We start from the raw sequence: 22,652 nt of genomic DNA on the forward strand, positions 1-22,652 counted from the left end.
TCCTGTATCAGTTCTAGCAGACTTTTGGTGGATTCTATCGGATTTTCCATGTATAATATCATGTCATCTGCAAAAAGCGAAAGCTTGACTTCATCTTTGCCAATTTTGATGCCTTTGATTTCCTTTTGTTGTCTGATTGCTGATGCTAGAACTTCCAGCACTATGTTAAACAGCAGCGGTGAGAGTGGGCATCCCTGTCGTGTTCCTGATCTCAGGGAAAAAGCTCTCAGTTTTTCCCCGTTGAGGATGATGTTAGCTGTGGGCTTTTCATGAATGGCTTTTATGATCATTAAGTATGTTCCTTCTATCCCGACTTTCTCAAGGGTTTTTATTAAGAAAGGGTGCTGGATTTTTTCAAAGGCCTTTTCTGCATCGATTGACAGGATCATATGGTTCTTCTCTTTTTTTTTGTTAATGTGATGTATCACGTTGATTGATTTGCGAATGTTGAACCAGTCCTGCATCCCAGGAATGAATCCCACTTGATCATGGTGAATAATTCTTTTTATATGCCGTTGAATTCGATTTGCTAGTATCTTATTGAGAATTTTTGCATCCATATTCATCAGGGATATTGGCCTGTAGTTCTCTTTTTTGACTGGGTCTCTGTCTGGTTTAGGAATCAAAGTAATACTGGCTTCATAGAATGAGTCTGGAAGTTTTCCTTCCCTTTCTATTTCTTGGAATAGCTTGAGAAGGATAGGTATTATCTCTGCTTTAAACGTCTGGTAGAACTCCCCTGGGAAGCCATCTGGTCCTGGACTCTTATTTGTTGGGAGATTTTTGATAACCGATTCAATTTCTTCGCTGGTTATGGGTCTGTTCAAGCTTTCTATTTCCTCCTGATTGAGATTTGGAAGAGTGTGGGTGTTCAGGAATTTGTCCATTTCTTCCAGGTTGTCCAATTTGTTGGCATATAATTTTTCATAGTATTCCCTGATAATTGTTTGTATCTCTGAGGGATTGGTTGTAATAATTCCATTTTCATTCATGATTTTATCTATTTGGGTCATTTCCCTTTTCTTTTTGAGAAGCCTGGCTAGAGGTTTGTCAATTTTGTTTATTTTTTCAAAAAACCAACTCTTGGTTTCGTTGATCTGCTCTACAGTTTTTTGAGATTCTATATTGTTTATTTCTGCTCTGATCTTTATTATTTCTCTTCTTCTGCTGGGTTTAGGCTGCCTTTGCTGTTCTGCTTCTATTTCCTTTAGGTGTGCTGTTAGATTTTGTATTTGGGATTTTTCTTGTTTCTTGAGATACGCCTGGATTGCAATGTGTTTTCCTCTCAGGACTGCCTTTGCTGTGTCCCAAAGAGTTTGGATTGTTGTATTTTCATTTTCGTTTGTTTCCATATATTTTTTAATTTCTTCTCTAATTGCCTGGTTGACCCACTCATTCGTTAGTAGGGTGTTCTTTAACCTCCATGCCTTTGGAGGTTTTCCAGACTTTTTTCTGTGGTTGATTTCAAGCTTCATAGCGTTGTGGTCTGAAAGTATGCATGGTATAATTTCAATTCTTGTAAACTTATGAAGGGCTGTTTTGTGACCCAGTATATGATCTATCTTGGAGAATGTTCCATGTGCACTCGAGAAGAAAGTATATTCTGTTGCTTTGGGATGCAGCGTTCTAAATATATCTGTCAAGTCCATCTGATCCAATGTCTCATTCAGGGCCCTTGTTTCTTTATTGACCGTGTGTCTAGATGATCTGTCCATTTCTGTAAGTGGGGTGTTAAAGTCCCCTGCAATTACCACATTCTTATCAATAAGGTTGGTTATGTTTATGAGTAATTGTTTTATATATTTGGGGGCTCCGGTATTCGGCGCATAGACATTTATAATTGTTAGCTCTTCCTGATGGATAGACCCTGTAACTATTATATAATGTCCTTCTTCATCTCTTGTTACAGCCTTTAATTTAAAGTCTAGTTTGTCTGATATAAGTATGGCTACTCCAGCTTTCTTTTGGCTTCCAGTAGCATGATAAATAGTTCTCCATCCCCTCACTCTCAATCTGAAGGTGTCCTCAGGTCTAAAATGAGTCTCTTGTAGACAGCAAATAGACGGGTCTTGTTTTTTTATCCATTCTGATACCCTATGTCTTTTGGTTGGCGCATTTAATCCATTTACATTCAGTGTTATTATAGAAAGATATGGGTTTAGAGTCATTGTGATGTCTGTATGTTTTATGCTTGTAGTGATGTCTCTGGGACTTTGTCTCACAGGGTCCCCCTTAGGATCTCTTGTAGGGCTGGTTTAGTGGTGACAAATTCCTTCAGTTTTGTTTGTTTGGGAAGACCTTTATCTCTCCTTCTATTCTAAATGACAGACTTGCTGGATAAAGGATTCTTGGCTGCATATTTTTTCTGTCTAGCACCCTGAAAATCTCGTGCCAATTCTTTCTGGCCTGCCAAGTTTCAAAAGAGAGATCAGTCACGAGTCTTATAGGTCTCCCTTTATATGTGAGGGCACGTTTACCCCTTGCTGCTTTCAGAATTTTCTCTTTATCCTTGTATTTTGCCAGTTTCACTATGAAATGTCGTGCAGAAGATCGATTCAAGTTACGTCTGAAGGGAGTTCTCTGTGCCTCTTGGATTTCAATGCCTTTTTCCTTCCCCAGTTCAGGGAGGTTCTCAGCTATTATTTCTTCAAGTACCCCTTCAGCACCTTTCCCTCTCTCTTCCTCCTCTGGGATACCAATTATGCGTATATTATTTCTTTTTAGTGTATCACTTAGTTCTCTAATTTTCCCCTCATACTCTTGGATTTTTTTATCTCTTTTTCTCAGCTTCCTCTTTTTCCATAACTTTATCTTCTAGTTCACCTATTCTCTCCTCCGCCTCTCCAAGCCGAGCTGTGGTGGTTTCCATTTTGTTATGCATTTCATTTAAAGCATTTTTCAGCTCCTCGTGACTGTTCCTTAGTCCCTTGATCTCTGTAGCAAGAGATTCTCTGCTGTCCTGTATACTGTTTTCAAGCCCAGCGATTAATTTTATGACTATTATTCTAAATTCACTTTCTGTTATATTATTTAAATCCTTTTTGATCAGCTCATTAGCTGTTGTTATTTCCTGGAGATTCTTCTGAGGGGAATTCTTCCGCTTGGTCATTTTGGATAGTCCCTGGCGTGGTGAGGACCTGCAGGGCACTTCCCCTGTGCTGTGGTGTATAACTGGAGTTGGTGGGCGGGGCCGCAGTCAGACCTGATGTCTGCCCCCAGCCCACCGCTGGGGCCACAGTCAGACTGGTGTGTGCCTTCTCTTCCCCTCTCCTAGGGGCAGGATTCACTGTGGGGTGGTGTGGCCCATCTGGGCTACTTGCACACTGCCAGGCTTGTGATGCTGGGGATCTGGTGTATTAGCTGGGGTGGGTAGGCAAGGTGCACGGGGGCAGGAGGGGCAGGCTTAGATCGCTTCTCCTTAGGTGATCCTCTTCAGGAGGGGCCCTGTGGCAGCGGGAGGGAGTCAGATCCGCTGCCGCTGCCGGAGGTTTGGCTCCGCACAAGCACAGAGTTGGGTGTTTGCACGGAGTGAGCAAGTTCCCTGGCAGGAACTGGTTCTCTTTGGGATTTTGGCTGGGGGATGGGCGGGGGAGATGGCGCTGGCGAGCGCCTTTGTTCCCCACCAAACTGAGCTCTGTTGTCAGGGGGCTCAGCAGCTCTCCCTCCCTTTGTCCTCCAGCCTTCCCGCTTTCCAAGCAGAGCTGTTAACTTATGACCTCCCAGACGCTAAGTCGCGCTTGTTGTGGGAACACAGTCTGTCAGGCCCCTCCGCTTTTGCCAGCCAGACTCGGGGGCTCTGCTTGGCCGGCGAGCCGCCCCTCCGCCCTGGCTCCCTCCTACCAGTCCGTGGAGCACGCACCGCCTGGCCGCCCTTCCTACCCTCTTCCGTGGGCCTCTCATCTGCGTTTGGCTCCAGCGACTCCGTTCTGCTAATCCTCTGGCGGTTTTCTGGGTTATTTAGGCAGGTGTAGGTGGAATCTAAGTGATCAGCAGGACGCGTGGTGAGCCCAGCGTCCTCCTAAGCCGCCATCTTGCCGCTTCCTCATTTGTTTTGTTTTGACTGGGATATATTTCTTCCTTAATTAAGCCACAATTTTACGGTAGGTTGTGCCATAGACATTTTCATAGTTCAGGCACCTTTTGGGCTTTGATTTTAGTGTAATTATAAAATCCGCTGACAGGACAGGACAGGACATAGCTTAAAAACTTAATACAGACTTAGGTAATCAGCCAGTCTTCTTTGCCAGTTTTACTTTGAATTAATGTCTGGGTACCTTTTCAAAGTCACACTGTGGAATATTCCTTGAGCATTTATTCTCATAATATTAGTATGCAACTAAACTCTTTCTATCTAATTTTCCCTTCCATTTTAAGTAATAAAATGAACACACAAGCCCTATGGCACTCACGTATAGACTGGAGCTTTTTTGGGTCCCTTTTTCAACCTTAAGCCAATTGATTCTTTACAGTCATCTTTGGCTTTATCTCTTGTAGCCACATAAAATTGACATATAAATAAAGTTTTGACATATAAATAAAGTTTTACTCACATAAACCTGAAAGGGTGGTTCTGAAACATGTCTGTATTGTGCTAGGCTAGATGAGGAAGTCTATTTTGTCCCTTTTCCTTTTTCAGAATGACACCAATGACACCTTTTCCTTTTTCTTCCATTTGTGGATTTATCCTGATGCAGGGATAATGCTTACATTTGTTTGTTTGGTGAGAGAAACATTTGGATCCCTGAAAAATAAAGGTAACTTATTTAGAATAATTGTTTAATTCAGCTTAGAAGTAAGCTGCCATGTGGGCAGGGAGGTATAGGTAAATCCAATGGCACTTTCTTCAGTACAGGCAATGACTACTATAAGATGAATAGGACTGGGTTTGAGAATGAGAAATACAGAGTGCAATGGTTTATACTAACAAGGATTTATCTCTTTGTCTGAAACTACCATTCATACATAAAATTTTAAATAAACCCATGAAATTCAAAGTGAAAAATGGAATACATTTATTTTTAGAAAGCAAAGGAATAATAACTGGCTTGACTCATCATCTGTATAGGTGTTATGGAAACTTTTCAACCTGTTACTGCCTGTGAACTTGGAATCTGACATCAGTGCCCTGTTATTCTACTCCCAGACCTCTATTGAGAAGATGCTTCCAAAGAGCTGGGTCAGGTCATTGGAAAAAGGTAAATGGGCACATATGTATTGCTGGTAACTTACTAATAACACCTTAGGATGAGAATGTAGCAAAATTCTATGAAGAGGAGGCTGTATTGAAATTATGAATCAAATAAATCAGTTCTTGGCTGGGGACATAGAACATACTTTCCAGTATGGCCCAACCCCAGATGTATTACCAAATCTGCAGACGTGAAAAGTCACTGTGGTCACCCACTAGGACAAACATAGTTCCTCTGCACATACAGTTCTAATTAGTCAGGGTTTCAGGGCAAGGCACTCATCATTTTTACTTGATAATGATAGTTTTTATTGATTCTTGACAATTCAGTGACTCTGTGGAAGATGCTGTAGCTGCTAGATGGAGAAACACTACAGGGAATTAAAAGAAGAGGCCCAATCTCTGAATGAAATGTGTAGCCGATTCTTTCAGAAATTCTTACTAGTGGAGTTTGCACAGAGTGCATTAACTGTCTCTTTCTGGAAATTACACAATTGCTATGTTGAAGGGTAATTTACTACATATGTTTTCCAGAGTTGGCACTCATCCAATTTGGTGCCATCTTCTCCCAAACTTAGGACGGATATGTGCCTTCCAATAAGAAGCCTTTGCTTCAGCAGGTAGATATTTTCAGGGTGTCTCTGAACAGGCCACACTCAGTCTCATCTAAAGCAAACCTTTTTGAATTAATTTATTGCCTCTCCAGTTTGAGCTGTGGTTTATGTGAGAGAACTGGGATTTGAACCTAAGCTTGTCTGACTGTGGTAGACTAAATAAATAAAATCTACAAGTTAGAAAGACTTGAGTTAGACACCCTGTCCTATCACTAGCTAGTTGCATCAGTTGATCAAGTTATTAACTCTTTAGACACTATTATTCTTTCTTTAAATTTATTTGTGATAATAGCTTCAAAGCTTGCAGCTGGAATAAAATGAGATCAGAAACCTAAAGCACTGATAATAGTGTATGACATATAATAGGCAATAATTAGTAGTTAATACTGCTGCTTACAAAGGATTATGTAAATATATTTATTCCTGAAGTTCTTTTTTTTTTCTTTGCTTCCCTACCCTTGTCATATAATGAAATCTTTAAACTCAGGGTGGATATTTTCTGTTATGTAAGATCTTAATATTAAATGGCTAGTATATATAAAGCAAAGTAAAAATAGGTATTATAAAGATAGGGGAAAAAAAGAGGAAGGAACAAAGGATAGGATGTTTAGAAAAGTGTGTCATCCTATCTCCAAACTTTAGATTGAGTGAAACTTAAGATTTTGGAAAAAATATTTAAATAGTGAGAATAAAGTTTGAGAGACATCCAATGTTATACTTATGGATAAAAGTTTTAAGATCTGCTGTACACCACACATTCCTTTGTAAGGCAAAGTTGTTGATGGCTTTTATTCTTTACTTAGGTTTGTTTTCAGTCTGAAACTTCATAAGGGACATTTAATAGCATATGCTATGATACAAGCGTTGGGACTGGGCGTTCTGTCTAAATGGATATGTTCTGATGAAGTTGGGTCAGCTTTATATACTTATTTATTTTTAGGTAGTGGGGATTCTTAGGTGACTTATTGTATTGTCAATGTTATCTACTGTTGTGGTTGTATTGGCCTATATTTGGTTATTAATTCTGTCACATAGCAGTAAGTAAGACTTTGGGTGAGTTGCTTAACCTCCCTCATCCTCAGTTGCTTTTTTTCCAGTTACAAACTGAAAATAACAATACTTACTTTGCTCTTTTGCTGTGCAGATTAAATGAAATTAAAGAGGATGTGAGGTGGAGAGAGTAAGTAAGTACATAGATCATGAAATATTAAACAGGTGAAGGTTAGTTCTTACTCCTTTATAAGATAGTAAAAATATAGAGTATTACATGCATCTGGCTGTTGGTTGCATATTATATAAATTGAATTCTTGTCAATGTACAGTTTAGAAGATACTGCTTTAGAAATTGTGATACTTAAACAACTTTTCACATGTAAAAGTTGAGTGAGAATGTTAATTTTTTGAAAAATTTTAGGACAGTTGTGTAGACTTAAAGGAGGCTGGGTGTCCTAATAATAGTTAAGGAATCAGGAGATTATTCAGGAGGAGATTAAGCAGGAGACTATCTTCTGCTTTTTGAGCTATTTTATTTTTATGCTTAAATTGGGTTAAACTAAAAAAAAGTCTGATTCACTACAGATGACAGACTGAACCAAAAATGATGCATTTTTGGTCTCTAGTTGATGCATTATTTTAATTCACAGCCTTTAATTCTTCTGGAATCCAAATATAAATTCAGGATAAATATATTTTAAATGCTTGGAAACAATTTTATGCACATGTTTTTTCTTTCATACGTGCATTGGAGACTTTACAGTCCTTATTTCCAACACTTGTTTTTGACATTTCTGTGGTTTTGTATTGCACTCTAGCAGATTTGTAGACCCAGAAGAATTAAGAATAGTGACTATGGTAGAAGAGACAAAAGGAGAACATTTAACTCAGGGAATTTGTAAAATGTTCTTTATCTGAATATGTGCCTTGGGTTGGCATATAACAAGCATTGTCAGGAGTTGACATTGATGCATGATGTTTTGTGCCATGCTCTGTTAAGCAGGATGTTATAAAAAAAGTGAAAATAGAATAAAAATTTCTATCTGCTTAGGGACAGGGCAGAAGGACTGTGTGTGTGTGTGTGTGTGTGTGTGTGTGTGTGTGTGTGTATTTTCAACTGCCTCTGGGCAGGCCTTTAATATTGGAGCTGAGTTTCAGGTTTAGTAGTGATGACTGGGTATTTCCTCAAACATTGAAAGGATGGGAACTGGCAGATCCTAGTTTTGTTGTTGTTGTTTTTTAACTATTAGCAGTCATTCTCCGTGAAGCAAAAATTATTCTGAAAAAAGAATTTCATGTTTTAATATCCTATTGGTCTCCTCTTTTGTGCAATGTGATGAAAATTTTGACCAGTTTGATTTACCACTTGATTTTAAATAATCCAAAAAGGTTTTGGATGAAGTTAAACTAAAGTGAAATCAAGATAAATTTATTGAAGATCTCTCAGACAGTTGGGTGATTTTCAGGGTCAGGTGGAACAGTTGTCTTATTTTGCAGCTGAGAGAACCAAAAATCAAAAGGTTAGGAGAATTATTCTAAAATACTGAGCTAGCTAATGACAAAAACTCATCTTTTAATAAAGAAAAAATACTATAACAATAGTTCAATACATTATTGTGGTAAGGAAAAAATATCTAGACTTGCTGGGTCTATGCTATCTTGAATATATATATATATATATATATATATATATATATATATATACTTTTATTACTTCCTGTCTTCTTTTCCTCTTTTATTGCTCTTATCGTTGTCATTAGAGTCCTACTTCAGGTTGGCACCTCAAACTGCCTGAAACACAAAAGAGAGACATGTATATGAGTGATAGGAGACAGAACAAGAATGAGGTGAGGTAAGAAAGTAGAAGATGTGGGTGTCATTGATAAAGTGATTTAGTTTCTGATTACATTTTGTTGCTAATGAAACATTTGTGTTGATAATTCTTTTCATTTCTGAAGAGGTTAGGGCACATCCTTACATATATAAAGACAAAATTCATTAGTAATTCATACAAATATATTTATTTATTTATTTATTTATTTATTTATTTATTTATTTATTATTTTAATATGAAATTTATTGTCGAATTGGTTTCCATACAACACCCAGTGCTCATCCCAACAGGTGCCCTCCTCAATGCCCGTTACCCACTTTTCCCTCCCTCCCACCCCTCATCAACCCTCAGTTTATTCTCAGTTTTTAAGAGTCTCTTATGGTTTGCCTCATTCCCTCCGTGTAACTTTTTTTTCCCCTTCCCCTCTTCCATGGTCTTCTGTTAAGTTTCTCAGGATCCACAGAAGAGTGAAAACATATGGTATCTGTCTTTCTCTGTATGACTATTTCGCTTAGCATAACACTCTCCAGTTCCATCCACATTGCTACAAAAGGCCATATTTCATTCTTTCTCATTGCCAAGTAGTATTCCATTGTATATATAAACCACAACCTCTTTATCCATTCATCAGTTGATGGACATTTAGTCTCTTTCCATAATTTGGCTATCGTTGAGAGTACTGCTATAAACATTGGGGTACAAGTGCCCCTATGCATCAGCACTCCTGTATCCCTTGGGTAAATTCCTAGCAGTGCTATTGCTGGGTCATAGGGTAGATTTATTTTTAATTTTTTGAGGAACCTCCACACTGTTTTCCAGAGTGACTGCACCAGTTTGCATTCCCACCAACAGTGCAAGAGGGTTCCCGTTTCTCCACATCCTCTCCAGCATCTATAGTCTCCTGATTAGTTCATTTTAGCCACTCTGACCGGTGTGAAGTGATATCTCAGTGTGGTTTTGATTGGTATTTCCCTGATGAGGAGTGACGTTGAGCATCTTTTCATGTGCCTGTTGGCCAACTGGGTGTCTTCTTCAGAAAAGTGTCTATTCATGTTTTCTGCCCATTTCTTCACTGGATTATTTGTTTTTTTGGGTCTGGAGTTTTATGAGCTCTTTATAGATTTTGGATACTAGCCCTTTGTCTGATATGTCATTTGCTAATATCTTTTCACATTCTGTCGGTTGCCTTTTAGTTTTGTTGATTGTTTCCTTTGCAGTTCAGAAGCTTTTTATCTTCATGAAGTCCCAATAGTTCATATTTTGCTTTTAATTCCCTTGCCTTTGGAGATGTGTCAAGTAAGAAATTGCTGTGGCTGAGGTCAGAGAGGTTTTTTCCTGCTTTCTCATCTAGGGTTTTGATAGTTTCCTGTCTCACATTCAGGTCCTTCGTCCATTTTGAGTTTATTTTTGTGAATGGTGTAAGAAAATGGTCTAGTTTCATCCTTCTGCATGTTGGCTGTCCAGTTCTCCCAACACCGTTTGTTAAAGAGACTGTCTTTTTCCATTGAATACTCTTTACTGCTTTGTCAAAGATTAGTTGGCCATACTTTTGTGGGTCCAATTCTGGAGTCTCTCTTCTATTCCATTGGTCTATGTTTCTGTTTTTGTGCCAATACCATGCTGTCTTGATGATTACAGCTTTGTAGTAGAGGCTAATGTCTGAGTTGTGATGCCTCCCGCTTTGGTCTTCTTCTTCAATATTACTTTGGCTATTCGGGATCTTTTGTGGTTCCATACAAATTTTAGGATTGCTTGTTCTAGTTTCGAGAAGAATGCTGGTGCAGTTTTGATTGGGATTGCATTGAATGTGTAGATTGCTTTGGGTAGTATTGACATTTTAACAATATTTATTCTTCCAATCCATGAGCACGGAATGTTTTTCCATTTCTTTGTATCTTCTTCAGTTTCCTTCATAAGCTTTCCATAGTTTTCAGCATCCAGATCTTTTACATCTTTGGTTAGGTTTTCTTTTATGATTCTTGGTGCAGTTGTGAATGGGATCAGTTTCTTTGTTTGTCTTTCTGTTGCTTCATTATTAGTGTATAAGAATGCAACTTATTTCTGTACGTTGATTTTTTATCCTGAGACTTTGCTGAATTCATGTATCAGTTATAGCAGACTTTTGGTGGAGTCTGTCGGGTTTTCCATGTATAGTGTCATGTCATCTGCAAAAAGTGAAAGCTTGACTTCATCTTTGCCAATTTTGATGCCTTTGATTTCCTTTTATTGTCTGATTGCTGATGCCAGAACTTCCATCCCTTGGATGCCATGTTCAGCAGCACATTTAGAAATTTAAAACAGAAAATTTTTTTCTTTTAACTTATCCATAGTGATAGTATTCTGTTATAGAAAGAGGTATCTTTTTCTTATGATATACAATGATAATTGTCAGTCAAAACTTCAAGAAGGCAGTTTAAACAAAAAGAACTGTTTTGTTTAAATAATCATTTCCCCTCTATAATGAAACTGTGATAAAATAAGAAGAAAAAGCTGATAAAGAATGATGATATGTTCAATAAGATTGTCATTGATGGTTATTGCTGAATTACAGGCTAAGAATGTTATTTTTCACCTTTATTCCATGTCCCCAATTCCCACTCCAGGAAATCGGAAGACTACAAATAGCACTCCTGAATTTCTGCCTCCCCTTTCATACATTGCCTGACTTCTTACTCCAGATCCTTACATACACCTCAGCTAATAGACTTTTAACCCTGGGCAGGAAACTGTTACTTTGTTCTGAGAGTGGGTATAGAATTATCAGGTGACTCCACTTTAAGAAATGTGGTGGCCAGAGAAGAATTATTACTTCCTTTGCTTTGGGGCCCTGGTGAGAACTCAGGAGGCGAACCTAAAAAATGAGTGCCAGATGGCTATAGAAAAGATGTACCTGGGGTCCACTGCTGTCCAGAAACTCCAGAAGGAATGCCTTTGAAGTTGATCATCTACAAGCTTGGCTTTGTATAGCCCAGGTCTCTACTGTATGGTGGCAGGAAAATTTATTCTTCCATAGTCATCACCAGACTAACCTCTGTATTGAAAATGAACTGATTCAATCGAGGCAGAATGGCATCCAGAAAAATGCTTGTTGTCATTGCATTCACTCAATTACATCTAGGTACAGGTCTTCATCCATCAGTAAAGCGAAGAGTTCTGGAGGACAGGAAAGACCTGCTGAGATGGTGGGCCAGGTCTCCATCCATGCAAGCCAGGGAAAACCTGGCAGGGCCCCACATATGAAGGATTAACCCTCGCCCTGAAGAACAGGGATCCTGGGACTGGAAAGTGTATAAACTTTAGCCAAAAAGCAAATTGGTTGGAATGAAATAGTTTGATATAAAAATTTTATTGAACAAATTTATGTTTGTATATATATATTTTAATGTTAAGCTATTATCGCTATATTCTGGGGTATTAGTAAGGTAGGGAGAGACAAAGTAATTAAGAGCACAGACTCTGGTATCGAACTGACTGACTAAATCTCAGCTCTACCATGTATGAACTGTCAATATGGCCTTGAGTCTGTGGGTTTGAATCCCAGCTCTGCAATATTACTAGACTTGTAACTTGTAACTTGTTACAAGTTACTGAGTAAAGTCTTATCTGTATGTGCAAAATACATCATGGAAAGCACTTGGAATTGTGCCTATACATCGTAAGCAATCATAATTCACAAAATATATGTATTTTGGTATATTTTGAGCCAGATATTACTCTAGGTATATTATATATATTATCAATAAGTATATACTATTATCATCATAGTTATTTTTTTGGATACTCAATGATTACATTTTGAAACTTGTAATATTTAAGCACTTTTCTATTTTTCTACTTTTTTTTGTTAACAAAAATTTTTAACGTTTATTTATTATTGAGAGACAGAGCATGAGCAGGGGAGGGGCAGAGAGAGGGGGAGACACAGAATCCAAAGCAGGTTCCAGGCTCCGAGCTGTCAGCACAGGGCCTGACATGGAGCTTGAACTCACAAACTGCAAGAACATGACCTCAGCTGAAGTCGGATGCTCAACCAACTGAGCCACCCAGGTGCCCCATCTATTTTCCTACTTTTTAAAGGTCTTATTTCTAATTTATTTTCAGTCTATGATTTCTGCTGTGATTTCTACAATAATAAAGGAGTTGGAATAACTTAAATGTCCAGACATTATATATTAATGTTGGGGTTAAATATTTCAGAGATGGTAGAGTTTGGGTAAGACAAATAATGTCTAACAAGAATTGAGTATTGCTATATACCAAGCTCTGTGAGGTAAGTATATTTATCATCCCATTTAGCAAATGAGGTAACTGAAGTCTTTAGAGAGCCCAAAAAAGGGTATAGCTTGTTACATAGCTGTAACTCCTGATGGGGGTAGCATTGTATCCAAGCATACTGGTTCCAGAGAAAATGTTTGTGTATGGTCATAGGACATATATAACTGAAAGAAAAATATTCAAGTCATTAAAGATGAAAAGACCAGTGAAGTGTGAAGATAGGGCATGCTGATGTGTTCACATGGATGTTGCTATCATCCCAGACTGATGGTAGATCTAAGGAAAGAGAGAAACACAGGTCAGGGGGTAAAGCTCTTGACACCTTGATACCCATATGGGATGAACCAAGAGGTTGGTGAATGATAAGAACAATGATAAGTGTGTGTGTGGGGGGTGATATACTATTACCACTATCAAAATAACAGCAAGCTGTTATTAATGAACTCCTTATTATGTGCCTGTCTTTGTATGGAACTTTTGAAAAGCATTGTCTCAGGGAAACTGCAACAATTCCTTTATGAAGATATATTGTCCCATGTTCTGGATAAGTTAACCCAGTTTTACAAAAATTGAGTGAATTACCCATCTACTGTTTTCAAGTCAACTAAGACAGCACTGTGAAATGGTTTTGAAAGAAACTACCCATTCAGCCATCCATCTATCTGTCCGTCTGATTGTTAGGTATTAAGGTCTAGCAATATTTGCTAGGTACTAAGCTCTAAGGATAGAAAAGCATTTAAAATCTTGGTCCCTGCCCTTGAGTCTGATGGGAAAGAAAGATATGGGGACAATTAGTAAAAGCTATGTCATGGTATGATTTAATTATTTTTAATCTTTTTTAACATTTATTCATTTTTGAGAGACAGAGAGAGAGCACAAGTGGGAGCGGTGCAGAGAGAAAGAGAGACACAGAATCTGAAGCAGACTCCAGGCTCTGAGCTAGAGCACAGATTCTGATGCAGGGCTCGAACTCAAGAGCTGTGAGATCATGGTCTGAGCTGAAGTCAAATGCTCAAATGAGCCACCTAGGCACCCCTAATTATTTTTAAAATGATGGTGTTATGTTGCATAATCTTTAATATTTCTTCCAATTCCACCTCTGTGATTGTAGAAACAGCATGAAGTAGTCAGTAAAAAACATTCTACACAGCTTGGTAGTATAAAACTTGAACCTACTTAACTGTTGTTAAGATAAGACTATCCATTTTCTCAATGCTATGCAGTCTAGCAAATTTGGCAGCCAAGGAGCTCAGTGTGAGGCAGCTGGGCATGATTTTGGATGGAAGACTCAAATTCAATGTTGGTGAAGTGTTTACAGTTTGCATGTGCATTGCAGGTGTGTGACATCACTTCCCATGACTGATACAAATGCTGGGAACAGTGGCAGGAGACTGATAGCCTGCCTTTAACCCTTTCCAAACGAGCCATCTTGTAGGCAGATGTTGACCACACCTTCTTGCGCATCTTTCTAGAAGAGCCTGGAGATGAGCCAGTTTTTGCTGATTCGGGCCTTAGTATTAGAATGCATAGCCGCTAAACTTCTTCAGGAAATGGGGATAGGAAACTGAGTGCTTTCTTTTAATGCCCCAGGTGATAAAAATTAAAGGAAAATCAGCATTATTGTCTTGTTTAGGCTATAATTAGAACTCATTGTTGAAACTGTATGATGATGTGAAATTTTGGAGGGACTGGAAGTGGAAATAGGCTTCTTGTATAGGAGGAAGTCCTGTTAAACAGTTTCCCAAACTACTAGTGTAAACAAAATTGCAGAGAGAAATATTAAAGCTGTTTAAAGGAACAACATGTTTTCATGTTTTTCTTGAAAATAATCCCCTAGTTTTCCAGTGCAGGAAAGAGTAAAAAATTATGGTAATGTAAAATTACCTCTGTGCAGTTATAAACAGATTATGCTTTTAGTTTTTGCATGTTCTGCAGTGTTAAACCAAGCATTTGATAACAATGCCTAATCAATTTAGAATGATGACAAAAAGGTTGCTAGGAATTGGCTAAGGAGTTTTCATATTGTCTGTATTATATACTTTCCTATAACATATGTGTACAGATACATGCAAGTGTACACAAAAATGTAAGTTTTATATGAATAAAAGTAATAATAATTCAAAGTAGCCTGTATTTTAGACTTTCTAGTAATTTGTAACTTTCCCTGTAACTAGTTCACTTTATAGAAGATTTATTAGGCTTATCCTTTTTATCCCAGACATTTATAATGTTTTAGGTACTGTTGTGGCTATTACTTTTACACACAGCTTCAAGGTGGGTGGGTAAGAGAGTCATTACCTGCAGGTTATCACCAGAGAAGGCTGATTCTGGTTCTGAAGACTCAGTGTATTATTAATCATTATTTCTGGAATCATAAGGGCTACTTTGAACAATTGGAGGAAAATGGTGTTTGAAGATAGACCCCACTGAAGAAAATGAATGGCCATATTGCAGTTTGATCTTTTTCTTTCATATCAGAATTGATAACTGTGTAGGTGTCTGCTTGGATCACATTATCTAGGAACTGCTTTTGAAAAAATTGCTAGCTCTCTTGCAGCTGCAAGTGCTGATTATTTTGCTTGGATTTGTAACTCTGTGATGTTTTCTGGCATGCAGGAGTTTGTAAAAGATTTAGACATAGCCTGCAATTTTTTTTTCAAGTCCTAGACAGTTCTGATTGAGTAGGTCTGATTAACATCAGTTCAGAAGTTTGAAACCAAACCTTCACAACCCTGCTTTTGAAAGGTGTTGAGATCTGTGGGAGGGGAGATTTTACTTTTAAGGAAACTAAGCTTCCTTATGTTTCAAATTTGAAGATGAAGTGAGATTGTGTCTGTTAAATTGCAGAGCTTTGCATACTGTAGAGAAATGATAGCAGAAAGTAGGATATAAAAACTTTCTTAAAGCAATGTCATTTCAGAGTATTAAACTGTAATCTAACTGCAATGCTAGAAAATCTAAATGACAACTTTATTTTTCTAGTTCAACTCCTCTATTTCTCCTGTTCATATGATACAGGTTGCAGGAATTAGTTTTGGAAAAATGCAAGAGAAAACCTTTAAGAAAATACCTCTTTTAATATCTTAGGAAGATACCCACTTATAAGATGTTTTACTCTGACAGTTTGTATTTGTGAATAGAGTCTGCGACACTAACGTAAGGTCTCCTTCCACCATGGCTGTGATGTGGCATGTCTGAATACACAACTGGAATTAGAATGACTGATGAATCTACCTTGGAAAACTCAGAAGCTAACTGGAGATCTTGTTGCAGCCAAACTCAGGCACATAACCAAAACCAGGTTATCTTTTTTTAAATCAGGAAATTAAACTGACATGTACTGGCTCTGCTGAGGACTCTGGCCCCCTCTTACTGGTACTGGCAGTTCACAATCATGCATTAGGAAGGGACAGAACAAAGGCGAATGTTACTGGCTATACTGCAGATTTTTTCATTGTTTTTAAAAATACTTTGGAGGGGCGCCTGGGTGGCGCAGCCGGTTAAGCGTCCGACTTCAGCCAGGTCACGATCTCGCGGTCGGTGAGTTCGAGCCCCGCGTCGGGCTCTGGGCTAATGGCTCGGAGCCTGGAGCCTGTTTCTGATTCTGTGTCTCCCTCTCTCTCTCTGCCCCTCCCCCGTTCATGCTCTGTCTCTCTCTGTCCCAAAAATAAATAAAAAACTTTGAAAAAAAATTAAAAAAAATACTTTGGAAATAACCTTTCTTTAAAGTGATGAAATAAAAAATACCCCAAATGTACAATTTGTTTATTACTTTTTGAAACTTTTTATTTTGAGATAACGTTATGTTCACATGTAGTTATAGGAAATAATACAGAGAGATCCATATATCCTTCCCCCAGTTTCCCCCAATGGTAACATCTTGTATAACTGTAATATAATATCATAACCAGAAAATTGACATTGATCATTAGCCTTATTTAGATTCATCAGTATTAAAAGGATTCATTTGTATGTATGTGTGTTTATATTTAGTTTTATTCACTTTTATTACATGTGTAGATTTGTGTGACCACCATCACACTCAAGATACAGGATAGTTCCATCATAAGAATCCCTAGTGATACATAGACCAATGGAATAGAATAGAAACCCCAGAACTAGACCCACAAATGTATGGCCAACTCATCTTTGACAAAGCAGGAAAGAACATCCAATGGAAAAAAGACAGTCTCTTTAACAAATGGTGCTGGGAGAACTGGACAGCAACATGCAGAAGGTTGAAACTAGACCACTTTCTCACACCATTCACAAAAATAAACTCCAAATGGATAAAGGACCTGAATGTGAGACAGGAAACCATCAAAACCTTAGAGGAGAAAGCAGGAAAAGACCTCTCTGACCTCAGCCGTAGCAATCTCTTACTCGACACATCCCCAAAGGCAAGGGAATTAAAAGCAAAAGTGAATTACTGGGACCTTATGAAGATAAAAAGCTTCTGCACAGCAAAGGAAACAACCAACAAAACTAAAAGGCAACCAACAGAATGGGACAAGATATTCGCAAATGACATATCGGACAAAGGGCTAGTATCCAAAATCTATAAAGAGCTCACCAAACTCCACACCCGGAAAACAAATAACCCAGTGAAGAAATGGGCAGAAAACATGAATAGACACTTCTCTAAAGAAGACATCCGGATGGCCAACAGGCACATGAAAAGATGTTCAACGTCGCTCCTCATCAGGGAAATACAAATCAAAACCACAGATATCACCTCACGCCAGAACGGCCAAAATGAACAAATCAGGAGACTCTAGATGCTGGAGAGGATGTGGAGACACGGGAACCCTCTTGCACTGTTGGTGGGAATGCAAATTGGTGCAGCCGCTCTGGAAAGCAGTGTGGAGGTTCCTCAGAAAATTAAAAATAGACCTACCCTATGACCCAGCAATAGCACTGCTAGGAATTTATCCAAGGGATACAGGAGTACTGATGCATAGGGCCACTTGTACCCCAATGTTCATAGCAGCACTCTCAACAATAGCCAAATTATGGAAAGAGCCTAAATGTCCATCAACTGATGAATGGATAAAGAAATTGTGGTTTATATACACAATGGAATACTACGTGGCAATGAGAAAAAATGAAATATGGCCTTTTGTAGCAACGTGGATGGAACTGGAGAGTGTGATGCTAAGTGAAATAAGCCATACAGAGAAAGACAGATACCATATGGTTTCACTCTTATGTGGATCCTGAGAAACTTAACAGGAACCCATGGGGGAGGGGAAGGAAGAAAAATAGAGGTTAGAGTGGGAGAGAGCCAAAGCATAAGAGACTGTTAAAAACTGAGAACAAACTGAGGGTTGATGGGGGGTGGGAGGGAGGGGAGGGTGGGTGATGGGTATTGAGGAGGGCACCTTTTGAGATGAGCACTGGGTGTTGTATGGAAACCAATCTGACAATAAATTTCATACATTAAAAAAAAAAAAGAATCCCTAGTGCTAGCTATTAAATTTTAATGGAGAATGTACTCAAAAGATTTATTCACCAATTTGAATAACTTCTCTGAGGCTATGTTGTATCTAATATAGTTCTGAAAGACACTAAATTACTAAAAAAGACAGAAGAAGTTAGCCACATTAATTCCAAAGAGTTCTCTGGGAATACAAACAGTGAATTACCATTACTGCATTAGAAAGGAGAAATTGGGGCACCTGGGTAGGTTCAGTCCATTGAGCCTCTGACTCTTGATTTCAGCTTAGGTCATGATCCCAGGGTTGTGGAATGGAGCCCTGCATCAGGCTCTGTGGTACTACGTGGAGCCTGCTTGAGATTCTCTTTTTTTTTTTTCTCCTTTCTCATTCTCTCCCTCTACCCCCTCTTCCCCACTCATTCCCTTTCTCTCTTAAAAAAAAAAAAAACCCAAAACCCAAACAAACAAACAAAACCAAGGAGAAATTGCTGAGTGGAGAAAATCTTAATGGTATCTGGAGCAAAAATAAGGCAGGGCTTTAAGGACACAGGTTATTAGGTCTTTTGCACAGTTTTAACAAAAGAAGTTAAAAATCACAGCCTCATTCTTTTGTTTAAAAAAGAAGAAAAGCAAAGTCAGGAGAAAAAAAAATCATTACTGGTCTGCCCTCTGAACAGAGCTTTCTCCCCCTGGGAAAACAATAAAAAATTATATGCCCCTGTATGAAATTTAGGACCACTTACCAAAATGGCTAGCTTGGCAGAGGCTGCTGCTTAGCTTAGAGCTCTATTGTACAATTCACTTGAAGCTCAGCGTGAACTTTCCTCATAGACAATAGACATTTGTGTTCACACATTTGAAAATGAACTTACACAAACAAGTGCAATTTATACAGTTTCTCAAAAGCATAAAACATTGACACTTTTAAACTAATGGATTTTGGGCTACACTCAAAATAAAGCTTTGTGTTCTTTGTTGCTACCCTTTATGTCTAGGGTAATGAAGACCATCTATTAAGTGAAATTGTTAATAGCAGAAAATTGTGAGAGGTCAATCATAAGAGCTGCATGCTGGATATTTTCCCTTTTTTTATCCTTTTGGAATTAAAGATATTCCTCTTCTTTGGAGAAGAATGATGGTTTAGTTATAATTAAATTCTGTTCTTTTTACTAATTGGTGGAAAAGACTGACATACTACTAATTAAGCTATTTTTAGACTTATCTCCTTATTGATCAGCTGCACTGAGGTTTATCTTTCAAGGCCTGGAATTTACTGCAGGATCTAAATGGTAAAGGTCTAGGAAGATGGATGAACTTGAAATACACCAAGTAGGATGTTATTTCCTTAGAAAATGCTAGGAGAACAGAAGCACAAGAACCTGAGGTTCAAGGTTTTAAGGTTTAACTTCTGTTGTTAATTCTGCCTCATTATTTATTTATTCATTTGTCTTTTTGTTTATTATATTTTTTGGAGAGAGCAGGGTAACAGGGCAGAGGGAGGGAGGGAGGGAGGGAGAGAGAGAGAGAGAGAGAATTCTAAACAGACTCCATGCTCAGCATGGAGCCCACCTTGGGACTCCATCCCAGGACCCTAGGATCATGACCTGAGCTGAAATCAAGAGTTAGAGACTCAACCAACTGAGCCACCTAGGCACCCCTATGTTTTTTATTTTAATTTATTTTAATTAATTTTAATTTAATTTTTATTTTAATTCCAGTCTAGTTAACATAGTGTTATATTAGTTTCAGGTGTACAGATTTTTTTTTTTTTGAGAATTTTATGAAAGCCCCAATTCTCTTCTAAGAGAAGAATATACTCATCATATATATATATATATATATATATATATATATATATATATATGGAATTTTGTGTGCAGTAGAAAAGTACATGTATCCATATACAGTTTTTACTAAACATATAGTTTTCATTAAAAAACATAATTTTTATTAATATTTCAATAAAATAGCACTTTGAATTCCATGTATGGATCTCATAGCAGTCTGTGAAACTCAAGTTAGTAATTCCTCAATTTATTACATTAATCTTCAGGTGAAAAATTTAGATTCTCAGGAGGTTATAATTCAGTCGGTTTTTTTTGTAATTTAACTTTATTTTTTATTTTTTAAAATTTACATCCAAATTAGTTAGTATATAGTGAAGCAGATTTTAGGAGGAGATTCCTTAATGCCCCTTTCCCATTTAGCCCATTTCCCCTCCAACAACCCCTCCAGCAACCCTCTGTTTGTTCTCCATATTTATGAGTCTCTTTTGTTTTGTCCCCTCCCTGTTTTTATATTATTTTTTTCCCTTCCCTTATGTTCATCTGTTTTGTCTCTTAAAGTCCTGATATGAGTGAAGTCATATAATTTTTGTCTTTCTCTGACTGACTAATTTCACATAGCACAATACCCTCCAGTTCCATCCACATAGTTGCAAATGGCAAGATTTTATTCTTCTTGATTGCCGGGTAATACTCCATTGTATAATATACCACCTCTTCTTTTTTTTTTATATATATATGAAATTTATTGTCAGATTGGTTTCCATACAACACCCAGTGCTCATCTCAAAAGGTGCCCTCCTCAATACCCATCACCCACCCTCCCCTCCCTCCCACCCCCCATCAACCCTCAGTTTGTTCTCAGTTTTTAACAGTCTCTTATGCTTTGGCTCTCTCCCACTCTAACCTCTATTTTTCTTCCTTCCCCTCCCCCATGGGTTCCTGTTAAGTTTCTCAGGATCCACATAAGAGTGAAACCATATGGTATCTGTCTTTCTCTGTATGGCTTATTTCACTTAGCATCACACTCTCCAGTTCCATCCACGTTGCTACAAAAGGCCATATTTCATTTTTTCTCATTGCCACGTAGTATTCCATTGTGTATATAAACCACAATTTCTTTATCCATTCATCAGTTGATGGACATTTAGGCTCTTTCCATAATTTGGCTATTGTTGAGAGTGCTGCTATGAACATTGGGGTACAAGTGGCCCTATGCATCAGTACTCCTGTATCCCTTGGATAAATTCCTAGCAGTGCTATTGCTGGGTCATAGGGTAGGTCTATTTTTAATTTTCTGAGGAACCTCCACACTGCTTTCCAGAGCGGCTGCACCAATTTGCATTCCCACCAACAGTGCAAGAGGGTTCCCGTGTCTCCACATCCTCTCCAGCATCTAGAGTCTCCTGATTTGTTCATTTTGGCCGTTCTGGCGTGAGGTGATATCTGAGTGTGGTTTTGATTTGTATTTCCCTGATGAGGAGCGACGTTGAACATCTTTTCATGTGCCTGTTGGCCATCCGGATGTCTTCTTTAGAGAAGTGTCTATTCATGTTTTCTGCCCATTTCTTCACTGGGTTATTTGTTTTCCGGGTGTGGAGTTTGGTGAGCTCTTTATAGATTTTGGATACTAGCCCTTTGTCCGATATGTCATTTGCGAATATCTTGTCCCATTCTGTTGGTTGCCTTTTAGTTTTGTTGGTTGTTTCCTTTGCTGTGCAGAAGCTTTTTATCTTCATAAGGTCCCAGTAATTCACTTTTGCTTTTAATTCCCTTGCCTTTGGGGATGTGTCGAGTAAGAGATTGCTACGGCTGAGGTCAGAGAGGTCTTTTCCTGCTTTCTCCTCTAAGGTTTTGATGGTTTCCTGTCTCACATTTAGGTCCTTTATCCATTTGGAGTTTATTTTTGTGAATGGTGTGAGAAAGTGGTCTAGTTTCAACCTTCTGCATGTTGCTGTCCAGTTCTCCTAGCACCATTTGTTAAAGAGACTGTCTTTTTTCCATTGGATGTTCTTTCCTGCTTTGTCAAAGATGAGTTGGCCATACGTTTGTGGGTCTAGTTCTGGGGTTTCTATTCTATTCCATTGGTCTATGTGTCTGTTTTTGTACCAATACCATGCTGTCTTGATGATTACATCTTTGTACTAGAGGCTAGAGTCTGGGATTGTGATGCCTCCTGCTTTGGTCTTCTTCTTCAAAATTACTTTGGCTATTCGGGGCCTTTTGTGGTTCCATATGAATTTTAGGATTGCTTGTTCTAGTTTCGAGAAGAATGCTGGTGCAATTTTGATTGGGATTGCATTGAATGTGTAGATAGCTTTGGGTAGTATTGACATTTTGACAATATTTATTCTTCGAATCCATGAGCAGGGAATGTCTTTCCATTTCTTTATATCTTCTTCAATTACCTTCATAAGTTTTCTATAGTTTTCAGCATACAGATCCTTTACATCTTTGGTTAGATTTATTCCCAGGTATTTTATGCTTCTTGGTGCAATTGTGAATGGGATCAGTTTCTTTATTTGTC

General features: G+C 38.2%; 1 long non-coding RNA gene across 1 annotated transcript; it reads left to right on the top strand.

The window, feature by feature from the left end:
* The first annotated feature begins 3,988 nt into the window (after positions 1-3,988).
* On the top strand, positions 3,989-8,860 carry LOC123384948. The gene is made up of 4 exons (XR_006596773.1): positions 3,989-4,754; positions 5,066-5,195; positions 6,947-6,986; positions 8,556-8,860. It is a non-coding gene; the product is annotated as an uncharacterized LOC123384948 (long non-coding RNA).
* Positions 8,861-22,652: the final 13,792 nt, after the last annotated feature.

This window comes from Felis catus, chromosome B1, assembly GCF_018350175.1.
Source record: "Felis catus isolate Fca126 chromosome B1, F.catus_Fca126_mat1.0, whole genome shotgun sequence".
NCBI classification, from domain to species: Eukaryota; Metazoa; Chordata; class Mammalia; order Carnivora; family Felidae; genus Felis; species Felis catus.